Raw genomic sequence first — 13,846 nt, forward strand, 5'->3', positions numbered from 1 at the left:
TGTCATCCTCAAATGTCTCACATAAAAAACTTTATTAGAAGATAACTTCTTAAAAATAAACACTGGTGATACCAGTTTGTTACAGGTGAGTGAGCTGAGGGTCCTTGAATACATTTGTAATCAGTCGTTGTCAATGTGGTACTGCCAATGAACAAAAACTATAGGACACGGTTTTATTTTAATTGTAATAGCTTTTTAAAAATAATCTAGATTATTTTTTTTTTTTTTATAACAGATGAATAAAAATCAGAACATGTATTTTATTTCATTTCAAAAACCTTTTTTACTAGTGCTCTACAGTACAGGTCCTATTAGTTCCTTGGATTGCGTCTAATGAAAATAATACTTTTAAATGTGGTGGATTAATGTGTTATTTGTTGTTTTTATTCAATTTGGTAATGGTAGGGCTGCAAGATGAATTGCATTTCTTGGCCACTGTGCATCAACTCTGTTGCTTGCTTTTGGGGGTTTCAGGCTGGGTATCTGTAGATGCACTTAGTGACAACGGTGGATGTTGAAAGGACATTATGAAACACACTTGATTGATTGATTCTACTAAATATCCTGTTAAGTCATGTTAAAAATAAACCACAGAGAGAAAGAGATCAGCACACAGATAGCAGAAACATAGGCTGTGCAAAACGCATATTAGGCTTTGAGATTATTTGATTGACAGTTGCCACAGATGCAGCATTTCTTAACAGACTATGGAAATGCCAGTACGTTGGTGGTTGACGAGAAGGCATCGTGTCAGCATTTGAAAAGCCATAATGTGCCCTTTCAGATATACAACTTCATGCCATAAATGAAGCGCTCCCAAGGCATCACAGTCTGTCTGTAAAGGGTATAAGAAAGAAGTGCAAGAAACCCTCCAACCGTGACATGCATTAACATGCATACTGACTGTCAGGAGCAGTGATTGTTGTCCTGAACTGTTAGCCAGAAAATACTAACGGGCACTAACAGGAGACTGACCATGTGGAATTGATGGAGGACGGCAAGTGACCAAATGGAGAACACAGGGTGAACGTCCCAGGCGCATCGCATTACATGCACAAACACATGCACACACACCCACACACACACACACACCTATGCATAGCACAAATACCACACATGCACACCAGCAAGCTATACCAGAAAACGGACCTAGTTTGCTAGGTAAACCATTACAGAGGGACTTAATTCCCCTTTGAACCAAATGGAAACAACTTACCAAATCCACTGACAAAGTTGGTGCTCAAGCTTTTGATTCCACATGAGAGAAAACACACAGCACATCTACACACTTGAGTGAAGAAGGACCAAGACCAAACTGGTTTCCAGGAGGAATGAAGTAGAGTCCCTCTCACCCCTGTACCCAACAGAGAAGCAGCAACGGCACGCCAGTGACGTGTGCGTCTGCCCTGCTGGTTCACAATGACTGCAGTGGCCGAGGGAATATTTCACTGCAGATAGCTAGTGCCGTCTGAACAAAAAAAAAAGGGCCTCGCATTCCAGGCTGGCTTCAAAGAAAGACAGGGCCCGGGCGCCATTCATTCCCAGGGTCCTCCACTCATGGAGGAAAGCCAAGCAGCAGGGGTGGGTGCTGTTCTCACCCAAATACTCACAAAGAAGGACAGCCGGGAACCCCGCCCCTCCCCTCTACTACAGTCCTCAAGCACCAAAACATTAGTCTTCATTTCCAAACCTTGAGCCTAGAACTTGTTTGTGGCTAATGAAACGTTGTTGCATCATGGAGATGTTATGACATTTCACAACAGAAAGCTTTGTCGGCGGCTGAAGACAAGACATTTCCTGAATTATTGCTACCCTTAGATTAAAAGAGACAAGAATTTTAAATGGGGCTGCAGGGTAGCCTAGCGGTCAAGACTGTTGGACCAGTTAACAAAAGGTCACTTGGTCTAATCCCTGACCTGACAAAGTGAGAAATCCTGTGGTTCTGTCACTGAGCAAGACAGTAAAAAAAACTTTTCACAGGTGAACTTTCCTGTTTTTATCTAAAAGTGTAGGCATGTTTCACCTGTTTGCATCACAGTCAACCAACTACAAACTTTTGGTTAGCCTATAGATAGGAGCTTTTTTGTTGTTGCTTTTTACCCCATTTTTCTCTCCTCCCTAATTATATGATCCAATTGTATATGAAATTAAAGCAACTTCAAATGGGCTCCGGAGGGTTAAAGATTGTGGCATGCCTTCTTTCTATATATTCGCCACCTAGCCATTTTGGTTTTCCCCCCACTGCAATTTGAAATAGGGTGTCATTCAGATCATCTCATGCCAGAACACAATCATTCAACTGATGACATCAGTTAGCTTTGAAATGAGGTAGTAGCTGAAGTACAATGAGAGAACAAACAACCGCCTTGGCAAAGTCGCGTCCGCCCAGCCCTGACTACGCCTAGCCAGCATGAACAGCCCCATGGAACTGCCAGCGACATGTCAGTCACAGGCACAGTTGGAACTCAAACCTTGACTGTGGTAAACAGTTTGACATCTCAGTAGAGCATGCTTCTTTATGTGAGATATTGTGCTATATTTCCCTCATGCTCACTCGGTCAAGGTGCTTGATGTTTTGTTTCATAGTACGGTCACAGAAGAATCTGGTCTAAAGAGGTGCTGTTTTGGTGATCTGTTGTTATTTCCAAATCTTTCTGCCATTCCCACCTGTCAACTCACTGAATAAGTGATGAAGGCTTTGGAAGAGGCGCTGAAGTCCTGTTCGTAACACCCAGTGCACTGACCCACCAATTAAAACCACAGGGCTGACTCCAATGTGTTCACATTACTATTGAATTGTTTTGACAGTTGACAGCCAAGCAAAATGTCATGGATATCTGAGCACTGAAGGGCAAGTTCCAGTGAAGCTGAAATACTGACTGATACTGTATGATACTGACTGATACTGTATGATACTGTAGGTCAGCTATGCTGTATGTGGCACTATGTAGTTAAAACTTAGTGTATTAAAATGCTTAGCATCAGGGTTTCAGATCTCAGTAAGAAGATTTGATTGCTACGCCAGGCAAGGCAGGTTTCTGTAAGTGCATTTCAGACTTTCATAGGTAATTATTTTTCCAATCTGACCTCTGTTTCAGTGCCATGAGACCAGACCACTTGGGAACCTGCATGCACTCTACCAGGCTGATGTCATTGCAGCCAGCTAACATGAGTGATGTAGAGCTGGAGAACTGCTGGACAGGTATGACATCACATCACTTTTTACTGCCCTGATTGCATTGGCAACTGGTTTACAATAGGAATTAGGCATTTTTAGGGTTTGTGGTTTATTGCCAATATACCACGGCTAAGTGCTGTGTCCAGGTGCTCCGCAATGCATCGTGCCTAAGAAACCTGTGGTATATTGGTATATTACCTGTGGTATATTGGTCTATTACCTGTGGTATATTGGTATATTACCTGTGGTATATTGGCCATACACCACACCTCTTGCTCCTTATTGCTTGAACATAAGAAGGTCCTTGGGAGTTTGAGGGACCTAGAGGATATCCAAGAATTGATATGGAATGCAAGCTGCACTAGTCTGAAGACGGAACACTGAGACTGGAATGTTTATAGGCTCTACATTTGCTCATACCCTCTCCAACCCAGGAGCATTGGAATATATAATTAATAGTTAAATAATGACAGTGGAAACCTTCGCGATTTACCAGTAAACTACCAGAATTTGGTATTTTATGGATTCTATCAAGGATATCATTTTTGGAATCTAATCCCAAAACATAGAGGCTACTTCAGTTTATCTGTCTGTGGTTCTCTCTGGCCCTCTTTGTGGCCTTATCACTTACATAATTCAGCTATAACATTATGACCACCTCCCTAATATTGTGTAGGTCACCTGCTGTGGTATCTGGAACCAAGACGTTAGCAGCAGATCCTTTAAGTCCTTTAAATTATGAGGTGGGGCCTCCATAGATCGGACCTGTTTGTCCAGCACATCCCACAGATGCTCAACTGGATTGAGATCTGGGGAATTTGGAGGCCAAGTCAACACCTTGAACTCATTGTTGTTTTCCACAAACCATTCCTTAACCATTTTTGGTTCTACTGAAAGAGGCCAATTCCATCAGGGAATACTGTTGCCATGAAAGGGTGCACATGGTCTGCAACAATGCTCAGGTAGGTGGTACGTGTCAAAGTAACATCCACATGAATGGCAGGACCCAAGGTTTCCCAGCAGAACATTGCCCAAGGCATCACACTGCCTCCACTGGCTTGCCTTCTTCCCATAACGCATCCTGGTGCCATGTGTTCTCCAGGTAAGCAACGCACACACACCTGGCCATCCACGTGATGTTTAAGGAAACGTGATTCATCAGACCAGGCCACCTTCTTCCATTGCTCTGTGATCCAATTCTGATGCCCATTGTAGGCACATTTCGGCAGTGGACAGGGGTCAGCATGGTCACCCTGACTGGTCTGCGGCTACGCAGTCCCATACACAACAAACTGTGATGCACTGTGTGTACTGACACCTTTTTTCAGTACCAGAATTTACTTTTTCAGCAATTTCTTTTGGATCGGACCACACAGGCCAGCCTTCGCTCCCCATGAGCATCAAGGAGCCTTGGCCACCCATGACCCTGTCGCCAGTTCACTGCTTTTCCTTCCTTGGACCACTATCGATAGGTACTGACCACTGCAGACCGAGAACACCCTACAAGGGCTGCAGTTTTGGAGATGCTCTGACCCAGTCGTCTAGCCATTACAATTATCCTGCTTCTAACACATACATTTTGAGGACAGAATGTTCATTTGCGGCCTAATATATCCCACCCACTGACAGGTGCCATGATAACGACATTATCAGTGTTATTAACTTCACCTGTCATTGATCATAATGTTAGGGCTGATCGGTGTATATTAGATAAATCAAATATACAACGAGTGTCTGTAGCACCTCTTGATGGGAGCTTGTATAAGTTGTATAAGTATTATGCATTTTAAATTAAATGTACGTTTTTGGCATATTACTAAAAGTCTGTGATTTTTAAGCACAATATGAACTGCCATTTCAAAGAAAATTCATAATTCTATTTGAAGATTTTTTTCACTTTGTCAATAAGCTATATTTTTCATATATTTATTATTTCAGATGCATTCAGAATGAGAAAAATAAATGTAGCAAATTAAAGCCATATTGTGGTTCTCTGTTGATAACACTGATATTTAGGAAATGTCTACAAAGTTTATGTAGAAAAATTTAAAATAAAATCTATAATCATTTTTTTCTTAGGTTTCCGTTTCATGTATGGTGGGGAAAACCTATATTTATTGAAATTGAAGTATTTGAAAATGTATAATATAAATTTCTGTATGCAATACTACCACACAAGGTTTTAAAGAGGGACTCTGGGTTAAACAAAAAAGTGGATCTAATCATCCATTTGATACAAATGATCATGTTTGTACCAATCCCAGATTGCCCTTTGAAAACTGTTGAAGTCATTGGTAGTCAGATCTTTGGCTGGTACTTGCTATGAATTATTAGTAAAGTGAGATTTCTATAGATTTTTGTATGTTAAATGGACTTTAGTTTACCTCATATGAAGACCAATTTGAAATTAGCCTTGAGATATATTTGATTTAAAAATCTTCATTTAATGCAGGTAAATGAATAATCATATTACCCTTCACTATTTATTAACACAACATGTAAGAGCTTGGAGTGTCAACAAACAGTTACTGCCGTTACTGTCCAGAGATAAAAGCTATCGCATGCATTTTTACATTTGTCTGTAGGACCAAGAAAATAAGAGATAGGAGTCCTTTATTTTCACCCATGACGACAGCTAGAAAGAATACCATTTAGAAACCATCTAGAAAAGATTAGATAAGCAAGCAGTTAAGCCTGTAATCTATTTCTAATGATCTAGTTAGGCTATAGCAAATATGCTTAATAGTACTAATCTAGCTACTTAAAGGCATGTATTTTTATTCACATTGCCTTGTATTGCCAATCATCCCAGCAATCAAAATGTATAATTTGTACATTACATTTTTATAAATTGCCTCCCAGAAAGTCTGTCACTGTAAGTGTCTGTTTACCAGAGCATGCACACCTGTCTAGTAATCTGATTCCCAGACTATTTCACCCAAATGTACTGAAGACCTGATGGAACAGCTTGTTAAACTTGGCCTTCATTAGCCGATAAGACATACCTGACAAGTTCCTGACATGATAGACACAGGCCAATCATCTTCAACATCTTCCCTCACGTCTTGTGTAACTAAGCATCAATCGACAGCTGAGCTACAGCGTAATCTGATACGGACTCTCGGCAGAGCAAGGCAGGCACTACCTAATTAAAACTCATTAACTGTGATAAAATAGTTGCTACAGTAGCTAAACAGGAAATTAAAGGATCATTATGGATTTATTATGAATCACACCAATTCACTTCAATGCTGTTGTTCAACATCAACCTCTAAAGTTTTTTTTTTTAAAGGACTAAATGACATTTTCACTTTTTGACAAAACTCAAAGAATGGATGATTCTTCATGATCGTTAGGTTGTTCCAAACATGGGAGAACATATAGAAACATGCAGGAAGAAGATTTACCCGTGTACCTAAATGTAACACCATAACCTTTGCTAGTCGAATGCATTACATTTATTTCTACTGCAATTCTATTCTGAAGATACATACATTCCGGAAGCAGCGATAAGACATTTAATAATTATAGATAATAATTAATAAAAATAAGACCTGTTTAATAATAATTAGTAACCTAAATAACTAATGGGGGGGGGGGGGGGGGGACAAACAGATTTGTTCTCCTAATCGGCCATTAGAAAGGGAGATGAGCAAATATCCCTAGGCGATTGATCCGTGCTTCGCTATCAGCTTTGACATAGCAAGGAAGAGGGCGACATTATCTTATGACCTTCTTTGCACATTGTGGCACCTGGCGAACAAGTAAGACACGACATACATTTCTTCGGTATGTAATATAACTAAAGGAAAAGTATCATTTGAGGCATGGCCAGAAGTGCTTCGGCTATTATACCTATATGGTCCAACTACTAGAAACCCAGGGACAATATGGACACAGTACCAAAGTGAATGTCTTTCAAATTACAGTAGAAAATACATTTCCAGTGCCTTTAAATCACTGGTAGCTTTACCATACTAGATACAGCTGGGTTTGTTACTTTCTACATACATTTTGGAGTTATAAATCAATTATATATACTTGATTCTTGAAGAATATAACTCACTGCATAAATTCTTCATGAACCTATTTCAACAGTCGTACTCCATCAGATCCCGAAGAATCAGCTTGTTTTACTTCCTCCTCTGTAAACGATGCCTGCAAACAAACCCCTCCCGTCTCAAAACCTGGTTAATGCTATCACGTTTACATAGCTCTATCTATGAATACAAAAGGAGATCACGTTTTTCCAGACTCAGCATTAACAAAGAAAGAAAAAGATAGAAAACTACACAGTGTAATGTATATTTGTTTGTTCTGAGTTCCAAGACTTTTGTTTCCATCCCAAGGTAAGAGAGAATGCCACCATTCAAAAAAGGTTGAGAGGAAGAGCTTTGTGAAAAGGCAGCGAGGTTGAATTATTGAAGGGCAGTCAGTGTGAAATGTTACTAGGCAGTCTACTAACGTCACCAGGCCCTGAGCAACAGTGACAGGCTAACAGGCACTAGTAAGCACCACATTCTCACAGATTAATATTGGAATGTGTCCACCAAGCATGAAGTGGACATCAGCTTGACACTGTTAGACAGATTCTGCCCGATAGCCTGTACCAGTTGATATTTAACCTTTTCAGCAGACAGGGAGCAAGTTGGAACATTCTGCACTATAAAAATACCACAGTTAAGCATTCTGAATTCTCCCAAAGCTGAACCTGATTAAACATTAACCTGTAAAGCATCATCTACCAGAGTGTATGGCTGACAAAAGAGCAGGGTTATTACATGTAACACCTTATTACTTTAAAGTGGGCACTGAAAAATACAATTACTTCTGTTTTAAGAGCCACCTGAGGCCGAAAGCTAGTAATATTAAACAATTAGGGGGACAATCTATGTACAGTACACTCAATGTCTACAATCAAGTACAATCAACATAAAACATAATTGAAGGCCATGTTCAGTGTGTTTAACAGCTATCCTTCAGCCAACCCCATATGCCTTTTGTCAGAGAGCCACAACAAATTAGGCCATCTTGGGTTAAACAACACAGAAAGGACAACGACGTCTTGACTTACTTTGGTGAAACTTGAAAAACACGCAACCCTGGGCTACAATATAATCATTCTGTGTTACGTACTGAATAAAAAAAAAACATACAACATAACTTACAGGTGATACAACAGCAGTGAAATAAACAGGCTACTGAATGTGTGAAAGGACAGAAAATTAGTCAGGATGTGGAATACAAACTGCAAACAATTGACACACTTCCCGAAAGGAGGCTGACGTAGGTCTACGAATGTTCCTCAGGTGGCTTGTTTTCTTAATACCTCACAGTAGTCCACAGTAGTAACCAAACACTTCTGGTGATAATATTAGTTGTGCTTCATGCTTTATGAATGGCATGAAGCATCTACAAATTTCAGAACAGACAACCACCCCAATTAGGAGCTATAGCTGTCAATGCATGCGCATCACAGGATTAAATGGCCGTATGTTACAATATTGGTTTAAGCTGGTTGTATATTGTTCTTGATACCTGATCTTGTTTTTAGGCGTTTTAACTTGAAGCATATCTTTTATTATATGGCAAAAAAAAAGCTAAATAAATGATTCTTTAAAATCAGCAAACAATTGCTGATTTTCTGTTTAATGTTTTCAATAAATATTTGGAGACAAAATGTACTTCACATGTTGTCAGTTGTCCCATGTAATTTTGATGTACTATCCCTTTAAGTACAATTATGAAAAGGACTTCAACTGGAAATGACTCTTAGAGGTTGCCCTTTCCAAGAAAATGCACACACAAATGATTCTACGCCTACCCTGTGTGTTTTGCCCTTAAGATATGCATAAATTGATTTTGTTGCAAAACAACACACCTGTCTATGAGTCTTTCTGAGCGGTTACATAAGTCACTTCTGGCCACAACTGTCCCAGACCACTTTTCCCAGAACTTTTTGCCTGTTGCAGTTACAGGATCTTTCTAGGTAGTACCAATAGCATACATTTTTATATTGGACCCCATTTTTTTTAGAAATCTCTGCTGACACATTCGGTTTTACAATACTGGGCTGTAGTCTGTTTCGGCTTTCATGTTTTCCTTAGTCATCAGATGTGGGTGCCCTTATTACCAGGCATTTCTTGCCTACACCGAGTTCTTGGGGGATCAAGGTCAGATATCTTCCACCCTCCAGCAACCTGTATTCAGACCGTCATTTTACCACAAACATATGTGCCTATTCAAACGACAATCTCTCCTTAAATCTCAGTGGGAGTTAGTAGAGATAAATGAAACAATAATTTTGAATGGTGAAATAACACAACAGCCATAGTGAGTAGAACACCGAGCTACGGACGCTGTATGTTATATTGTGAGGAGCAACACGCCCTGACAGGGGTCATCAATAGAGATTAGAGGATATCCTCATTAGTCACTGGATCCCAGAGTTCAGTGGAAATCTAAAGAAAAGAGGCGACATGTTTCCGTAGGGTGGCTGTCAGGCATGGTGTAATTTGTTAGCGTGGCAGTGAGATTGACTTGCTGCATTACTGGACAGATTCCAGCATAGCACTCCTACCCATGCCCTATCGTGGACATCAGTCAGGAGCACTGATAATGACTGTTTCTTTACACAAGGGAAGGAATGTGCTTGATAAGGCTGAAGCAGGCAAACCAAATAGGTTCTTCTGTCAAAGGTAGTATTAAGTCATATGTCCATATCTAGACTGGGAGATGGGAAGAAAAATACTGACGTGGCTTCCACACATTCATCTCTCAAACTTATAGACAGGAGGATCTGTTCTCCACATCAAGACTGGGGCTGGATTGACAATAAGCACAGCAGCTTTCTGTTACTATCAAAGTCTTATTTCAAAACTATGCATAAGAAGAAGGGGCAAATTGTTAAAGGGACAATACTTCAAATCATATTTGAGTGAAATTCCCATTACCTGGTGTTGCGTCTGAGGGGGGGGATGGGGGGGGGCGCTCGAAAACAAACTTTCAATCATTTGACAACATCACAGTCAAAGACTACATCGGTCACGGAATATGATTTCCCTGCTTTGGGTCAGAAAATACATGCAGATTGATAAGGTTTGTGGGAAAAAACATATCGGTAAATATAGACGGTATAAGGGTAGTTGAAAATAATACGTGTATTTTAAAAATGACCAACTTTGTTTCAGGGATGACAATATCGACAGGCTCCTTCAGGCAAATGATGGCAAGATTCTTATTTTGAAGTACTTTTGAATCAGTTCCCATGTGAAATGCAGCTTAAGAATGAATTTGGACAAAGCTAATGATTCTAACTCAAGGCTGGGCAAAAAAAAAAGGCAAATCATGAAATATGACACCTTGGGCCTTCAGACACAACCCCAGGTAAGGGGAATTTCACCCAACTATGTTAGTTCAAACTATCCCTTTAAATGCCAAAGACAACATTCTGACATTATTATTTGGAATTATCTCTAAATCTGAGCTATTATCTGTCTAATGTAAAACCCAATAAGGCAAAATCTCAGAGGGTCACATGACATGAATGTGTCCAATCAATCAGGTTACCAAATGGTTGGTATCAATTCAGGTGATATCCCAGCTATCATTCACACAATCCCTCTCCAAACATCTTTCTCCCTCAACCATCCCATTGAATTCACCTCAAGTCTCCCTAACCAAGTGAGTTAATCTCTGTGTCATTCAGATATCCTTAACGGGGCCTCCATCTCAATCGATCAGAATACCTCCGACACATGACTCTTCTAACCTAACCTTTCGTGAGAAATCACTGTGGAACTGCACCAAACGTGAGCAAGTACAATGCGGCATACTTTCTTACAGTCCAAAGTTCTTCTGAAGGCTGTGAATCATATTTGCTCTGTTATCATAGTCGTCTGCTGACATACAGACCTTGTACCCAACAACTAAGGACAGAAAACATTTCAAATAGATTTCAAAGTGAAAGACGAGTCTCAGGATGACTCTGTTCCTGTGGAATTCCCAGTATGACCTCATGTACTCAAGTATCTAGGGGTGAATGCTGAGGTATCATGTTTACTTGGGATGAACCAATATATCGGCCAATTGCTTTAGCGTGTCAGACAATGTTTTCAACTGATTGTGCTTTGGTCTGAACAGGCATCCAATCAAAATAATTTTCATTACAATAACATTTTTGCTTTATTTTGTTATACAGGCAATGTATAACGCACAATTACATAAAGAGAATGTGTATTTATTTTCTATCATACCGTATTATTTATAAATGTAATATTCATTGTGCCTATTTTTTGATAGTCTTTTGTTAAAATATATATAGAATTATATCTATATGATTTAATTTGCATTAAAACCCACAACCCTGGAGTAGCTATCTGTGAAACGAGCTATATGTTCAAAGCCAATGACCCGCCTTCGGGGAGAAAACAGGATGCATATTATACATCATGTCTGGTCAAAGCAGGACAAGGACATTCCGATTACCAGAGTTGCTTCCCAATATCCGAAGATTCCATTACATTGAATATCAGTCTGCTTTCCTAAACTCTCCTTCAATGTAAGAATAATGTTTTGGAACATAAATGCATAACAACAAAGTTTTTACATTACAATCTTATTTAGATGAACAAGACTACCAGATTTGAATCAGAGACTTCCAAGTCAAGGGGTAGGCCGAAGCACTGCCTTATGGCGTACCTCAGGCACAGTGAGTTTTTAATTGTTAGTGTGAATATATCATATCATGTAAATGCTAATTAAATGTCATTGTTGCCAAAACTGTAATTGTAGTCAAAATACTGTGAACAGGCCAGTGTCAGGCCTGTTCACAGCTACAGGGCAGCATGATTTGCCTAATGTTGCATCAGGTTTGAATAGCAAAACATAAAAGGAACCATGCGGACCCTTCAAAAGAAAATCAAGTCAAACATGCCTGAAATTGACCTCTCAACATTTAACTAATGGATGGAACAGGTTGGACTAAATATTCGCAAAACAATTTTTACATTGTTAGTCTGCTTCCTGGTGACAAGCAGAATTCCCGCAAATGTTGGCACCCTCATTATAAGGCAGTGACCAGGCCTTTGAACAGGGATTCCGGTGCTCACAGACAGCCATTTATTCAATAGTAAGTATACCTTAGTGATAAGGCAGTGCCTAGTAACACCCTTTAATTACAGTTCCACCTCCACAGTCCTGAATCGACCATAATCCTGATTCAATTCATTTCCATTCTACTCTGCCAACTCCTTGTATCCCAGCCGAAGGGGACCGTTTGCAGTTCTGTTTGTCTTTAAACACTGTCTTTGTGGATGCGCTTGTAAGCATTTAGTCGTTACCTCTGTGTGAGGATTGCTGTAGCTGGTATTTACTACTGTACGTTCCTGTAAGGAAAGATCCTGTACTTGAACTCCAGTCCTGCCTGCCTTTCCCACACTATATAACATGTGACACTCTTCAAAATCGTTATATAATGAAATTACAATAAAAAAAAATGAATGCTAATAACTACCATTCTGAGTAGTCAAGTGATTTGTAATCTCCATTGGGTGCAGTCAGAAACGTGACTAATTTTGGCTGACCACAAAGGCCACCTATAAGAGAAGGTGCCTTCATACTGAGCACAGGCTATGAGAAGGAGGAGGCTGTGAAACAAAACACATAAGTTAAACTTCACCCGGCAGCACTGCCACAGCGCAACACAGCTTGAACTTTGTAACATGTGCGTACGGGTGTTTGAGATGAGGTTACGGGGGGAATGGGAAATGTACAGGAAAGGTAACAAAAGTAACTAAAGCCTGGGTCCTCTCTAGGTTTCTTCCAATGTTTTGGCATTCTTAGGGAGTGTTTCCTAGCCACTGAAATTCAACACTACTGTTATTTTCTCCTTGGGGTTTAAGGCCGGGTGTTTCTGTAAAAGCACTTTGTGACATCTGCTGACGTAAAAAGGGCTTTATAAATACATTTGATTTATTGTCATGAATACAATTTGATATAAATAAAATGTCCATAATATGCAAATAACAGTTTCTATTTATACTTGCAAAGAGAAAGTGTTGTGCTCACAAAACTCGAAAGTGGGCTGAAAACATGCCTTGCCTTGCCTTGTCTCGCTTTGCTATACCACGGGCAACAGCACAAGGTCTTGGAAAAATGCTAGCTTTTCTCGTACATTCGCAATGGAGAAAAACATGTTCCGGGAGAACCCAACTCTCACAACAAATCCCAAGTTTGTGTAGGCAGGGCTGAAACTGGGCAGGAATTGTGCTCATGTAAAGTCAATAGATTTCTTAAGCACGAGCGGAAAAGGCAACAACATCACAGCTTTTGGGTTTAAACCAAATGAGGCATCATTTTACCCTGAACTTCACCCCCAACGTGTCTCAAATCCAGATTGGCGCTATATTTGTGTATTTACACTTCAGAATGCAGTCCCTGCGTGTGCAGAAGGTGCTCCCAGTCTCCTCTGTGGGTGACTATTGACCGTTTTCACCCTTTTACACTACATGAAAATGTCTTTTTTCTATCAAAATAAAATGATCATAGCGTAAAAAGGAGAGTGGCGGGCCACAGTGCTGCCAATACAAACTTAACTGGTGGAAGAGATGCAAAGTCACTCCTCAGCAAAAGGCACTTGAGAGCCCCCTTGGAGTTTGCCAAAAGGTA

At 40.0% G+C, this 13,846-nt stretch overlaps 1 protein-coding gene across 4 annotated transcripts in view; it reads right to left on the reverse strand.

Moving 5' to 3' along the window:
- Positions 1-13,846, reverse strand: part of shroom1 (shroom family member 1) — a 33,529-nt gene that overhangs the window by 15,666 nt on the left and 4,017 nt on the right. Inside the window, exon 1 of one of the 4 annotated variants that reach the window (XM_010871128.5) lies at positions 7,245-7,331. The exons of 2 other annotated variants lie outside the window; for them this stretch is intronic. The gene's annotated coding sequence lies outside the window, so the exon portion shown is untranslated. Of the gene's footprint in view, positions 1-1,216; positions 1,451-7,244; positions 7,332-13,846 lie in introns of those variants that run through there. One more of the 4 variants, XM_020048027.3, reaches the window with a different exon arrangement.

This window comes from Esox lucius, chromosome 7, assembly GCF_011004845.1.
Source record: "Esox lucius isolate fEsoLuc1 chromosome 7, fEsoLuc1.pri, whole genome shotgun sequence".
NCBI lineage: Eukaryota > Metazoa > Chordata > Actinopteri > Esociformes > Esocidae > Esox > Esox lucius.